The sequence below is a fragment of the Aethina tumida genome, chromosome 7, assembly GCF_024364675.1.
Source record: "Aethina tumida isolate Nest 87 chromosome 7, icAetTumi1.1, whole genome shotgun sequence".
In the NCBI taxonomy this organism is placed as follows: Eukaryota; Metazoa; Arthropoda; class Insecta; order Coleoptera; family Nitidulidae; genus Aethina; species Aethina tumida.
Genome location: NC_065441.1, coordinates 4,486,969 through 4,492,701, shown reverse-complemented (window position 1 = coordinate 4,492,701; position 5,733 = coordinate 4,486,969).

Here is a 5,733-nt window from a genome sequence, read left to right as displayed (position 1 = left end):
ATGTAAGACAATCCACAGTCTCACTACTGGGACTCAAACTGACGTCTCTTTCAACGCCTTCAAGTTCAACTGGAATATAACTTTCTGGCATTTTCCACGATTTTTCATGCGCTTACTTATAAGTTCGATTGCTACTTAATGACTTCAAAAATATAGATTACCATTCAATACCTCTATCAGGAAGAAAACAATTCTAAACATAGGGTCAAATTTTGTTTGGTGTCTGACTTTAGAGCGATCAAACATGACTTTATGATATTTATGTAAATTTTGCATACTTCATAAACTTGATATACAAGATATTGAATAGACTTTTTTAAGAAAAGAACATTTCTCCATATGAAAAGAAAATCTAGCTTTTGTCAGTTTCTATGTCTAAATTTTGAAAATTAATTTTGTAGGAATCGTTTAAAACGCACATGTTAACTACATTGATTTTCTTTAGGCTAAGTTCCTCAAATGTCATATGAACAGCTAATCCTTTACTCAAAATTTCTCGGTCAATCATTGTGTCATGTTGCAAACAATAATCCGGTAAAAAGTGAAACAATACTTCAAGAGAGATATTATAAATTTCAACAACAGCCTAAATTTGTTAGGTACTGTTTATACTCATCTGTCCCATGCCAGTCATAACAACAACATTAGAAAATCGTTTACCATTAAGCTTAAGTGATATAGATTTTTTTAATGAGCGAACATTCCGACCCGGAATCAAAACAAAATGAAAACTTCTCACCCTTATGTTTTAAAGTGGCTGCAGGTGTGTTTACCAAACACATATTGACGCGACGCTCGGTACTTGATCCCTTCGACTACGGATTGGCGTCTAAGTGGTTGGGTACAGTACAACGTGATGCAAAGTGTCCCTGTCGTCCACACTTGAAACAGGCAATCGATGGCTTCGTTGAATTTGGTCCATTGAATGATGGATGTCCACTCGAGGTACTGGGTCTCGACATCTGGTTCTCATTATTTCTTGAGCTCCGACACTTGTCCGATTTATGACCCAATTTCCCACAATTGTAACATATTGTTGAAGCCATTGGTAATTTAGGCTTTTTATTGGGGTTGTGGTCGAGGTCGTTCGTCGTTGATTTCCTTTTCATATAAGAAAAAAACGGTCAGTTCTTTTAGCAGTTTAGCTCTTGTATCGATGTCGGAGGTAATCGCAAGTCGACGAGTCCTGGGTTCGAATGATGCGATATGTGCAAGAACTGCACTCGCTAGACGCTCGACGTCATTTGGCGAGCTGCATACGATGCAAGACATTCATCATCCTTTGGCTTATTGTTTAGGAAATTTAGAAAAACAGTCGCTGTTGTTTCGGGACAATGATATCTTGACGCAAAAATGTCTTTAAATTCCGACCACGTCATCTCCGGGTATGTCACTTTTGATAGCCAAGAGGATGCTTGACCCCTTAAAGCTTTACTAAGCAAAATTATCAAGGGAGCACCACTCATTGATTTGTCCGAAATGCACATATCTGCCGTCGAGATCCAAGCTTGTGCATCAGCGTTCTCTGTATCCGGATCAAACTCTGGCAATTCTACACTGACCTGATTCGACGGTGGCCGCAGAGCTTGTAGAAGAGCCAAAAAGTTCCTATTTTGTTGTTCCAATAAAGACTCCCACTTCACTTCACTTCCACCAGATCCAGATCCTGATCCTGATTCAAATCTTGATTCAGATCCCACTTCTGATGTCGCAGCGCGGTCAGGATTATCGGCCATTTCGAATATTAAATAACACGCAAATAGTCCTTACAATGTAATTGAACTAACAGGCACAGGATTACAACTAATAGTCAAACAATTAGGTAGGAGTCGTATGAAACGCGGTGATCCCGACGGTTATGCCAAGCCAAGACTTCTACGCAGCTTCCCTGACGGAGCTTAACTGTCCGCCCTCGCAGGTCTCCTCTACAGTCACCCTCGGTTCGAGTACCATCCCCTGCTTAGCACTTCCGCTGATTCCACCCAAGTACTATAAGTATGCAACCCATAGTACTACTTGCGTTTCACATGAACCCTCCGACATATATATATATATATATATATATATATATATATATATATATATATATATATATATATATATATATTATATATATATAATAGTTCACATTAAATAAAAAAAGAGTTAAAAGCCAAAATAATTAACATTTTAAAAGTTCCTATATTAATGTCCACCATATTTTTATAATTTAATTGTTTCTCAGATAATAAACCGATACAGGTGAATTAGTCAGTTGTTTCGCAAACGATAAAACCCACCGACAAAATAAAAACGAAAGTAACGTAAAATTAAAGAAAGCGATTTCGGGAAACATAAATAATAAATTCGCATCGATTATTTTAGCGCAAGTAAATTACACAAATTAATTTGGTCACATCGTGCATGAAACGGTGAAAGTGGATGTGTCAACTAAGAAAACCGCTTCTGTTGCTCGTAATTTATGTCACGTAGCGTCTGTCAGGTTAAGGTTGAAGTTTAAAGGCACAATGCAGAGGTTAAACTAATCAACCAGTCGAAACAATTCGCATTATTCATCGGTTTTTTTTTTATTTATGGCACCGGATCACAAAGATCAACTTCTTCACTTGAATCATTGTTATGATTTGCTATTCGTTGATAGCTATGTGTGTTGTGCAAATTACTAAGGCCATTTGTTGATAAAGAAATGTGATGTTTTTTAACGTTATCAACAAATGTGCAAAACAGTTCAAGATGCAAGGTCGATTTGTATAAATAAAAAACTGCATTGAAGCAGACATAAAAATTTAATTTTTATAATCATGTATTATACTATTTTTTATAATATATAATTATAATTACTAATAATATTTTATTTATTTCTGCAGGGAACAATTTTCCTTTTAACAATACAACATTAAATAAAATATAAAAACGATTAATATTATCCCATAAAAGTCTTGGATATTCCATGCGTACAATTAGCAATTAATTAAAATTAAAATTCATTGTAGACCTGTGACAAATTGTTGTCACCTTAGTATGATTTCTTTTATTCTTTTGTCGCAATGAAACAAAATTACTTGAACCTCGCTAAATGAAATGATGCCTTAATGTCCGTGAATTTTTATGCTGGTTGTGCAATTTTAATTTTATCACAGATGTGTTTACCAATCAATTAATTAGTGCAATAATTTTCTACTTTAACAGCAATAATAAAATTAATTAATTAACTCAGTATTGTTATCTACAGATAAAAACTTCTCGGGATTTTTTAATTCTTATTTATTTTTCTAAATTAGCCAACTTTTCTGTTATTAAATATTGTTGTTACCATTATTTTGTAAGAAATTTATAATACACATTTAAATTTTCTTTATGTAATTTATATATTTTCTAGATCAGAAATTTGTTTATATATATTTTAATTTTCTAAACATATTTTAATATTTCAAAATTCATATATTTTTTTCTATATTTTATGATTTTTTAGCATTTTTAGTTTATATCTTATACGTAAATTTAAATTCCTAGTGTGTAAAATTTACACGTTGTGGAAATTGATTATTCATTTCTTTTTATTTTATAAACTTGTTTAATATTTATCGTACAGTATTTTTATATTTTTATTTTCTAATTTTAGAATTGTTAATTTTAATAAAATTAAATCTTTTGTAATTTTTATCATTTCAAAACCTAATATGAATGCTGATTTATTTCTAGTTATTTACTTTCATTAATTTATCAAATTATAAAATTATTTATTCCCATAATTTTTGAATGGTTTTGGATATTTCTTTCGTTCAATTTTATTCTTCTATATTTTATAAACTTTTTTTTGTTATTATTGAATTAAATTTGACGAATTAATATTACATATATTTTTCCAAGTTTCCAAATCGTCTTAATTTAGTTTTTGAATTGCGTAGAATTTATAACATTTAATTTAATTAATTTCCATTTTTTATAAATTTTTTATTTAATTTTATTATTATTATTATTTATTATTTTTTTTTATTATATGTTAATTATTTTTAATAGATTTTATTATGTTGAAAAGTATATATTGATATTAATTTTAGCTTTTCTTTTTCAAGAATTATGTACATTTTTTAATAAATTTTCAACTGGTTAATTTTAGGCCATTTTATTGTTTCTTAGAATTTTTTTGATTTTATTATGTCAAATATTTTAATAAATTTTATAGTCCTAAAATATATTGAATTTTGTATTTTAATATTTACCTTAAATTTGTCTGGTTTTTAATAAATTTTTAACATTTTAGGCTTTTTTTTAAATTTTTTGGAGATAAAAAAATTGTTAATTTTAGGCCATTTTGTAGTTTCCTATAATAAAAAAAATAATAAATAAAATCCTATATATATATATATATATATATATATATATATTAATAATTTGTTAACCTTTTGACAATTTTTTTTTAATTTTTTAGAGATTAAAAATTTGTTAATTTTAGACTATTCTGTTGTTTCTTATTATTTTTGTTGTTTTTTATCAAATATTTTAATAAATTTTATGTTGAAAAGTACATATTAATATTAATTTGAGCTTTTTGTTTTCAAGAATTATGTACATTTTTTAATAAATTTTCAACCCCTTGGTTTGTATCTGTTTTTTGTTGTTGTTTCTTATAATATCAAATATATTAAATTTTAGTTGTTAATATTTCCCTTAAATTTGTCTAGTATTATATGTATATTTTTAATAAATTATTAACTTTTTGGTTTATTTTTTTTTACTTTTTGGAGATTAAAAATTGGCTAATTTTAGGCCACTTTATTGTTTCTTATAATTTTTTTGATTTTATATTGTAACAAAAATTTTAATAAATTTTATAGTCCTAAAATATATTGAAATTCGTATTTTAATATTTATCTTAAATTTATCTAGTTTTATATACATATAATTTTTTGGAGATAAAAAATTTGTTAATTTTAGGCCATTTTAATAATTTTTTAACCTTTTGACATATTCTTTTTTTTAATTTTTTAGAGATTAAAAATTTGTTAATTTTAAGCCATTTTGTAGTTTCCTATAATTTTTTTGATTTTATATTGTAACAAATATTTTAATAAATTTTATAATCCTAAAATATATTAAATTTTGTTAATTTTAGACTATTTTGTTGTTTCTTATTATTTTTGCTGTTTTTTTTATCAAATATTTTAATAAATTTTATATATATTTATGTATTGAATTTCGTATTTTAACATTTACGTTAAATTTTTCTAATATTATATACATTTCTTAATAAATTTTTAATTTATTTGTTTATTTTTTATTATATCAAATATTTTAATATTTAAAATATATTGAATTTCGTATTTCAATATATACATAAAATTTTTATAGTATTATATACATTTTGAAATAAATTTTTATCCTCTTGGTTCATTATCATTCTCCAATTATAAAATTACTTATAATTTATTTATTCTCTCCAGTTTATAATCTTTTTTCAGTTTTCTAAAGTTATATTTTGTTATTATTATTATTATTATTAACATTATATTTTGTTTATAAAAAAATAATATCAATATAATTTTTGAAAAACCCAAAGAACAAAGCAACCGCTGAAGCATTAAGGTGAGGCGTCGCGACGGTCCGAGTTCAAATGTCGTTCACCCACGCACCGACGTCGTTTCCGTGACACACTGAAAACGCACAAATGTTTACATGAGTCAGACGAACGGAAGGGGAATATACTCATCGGCGGCTGAATGTTTTTAAATC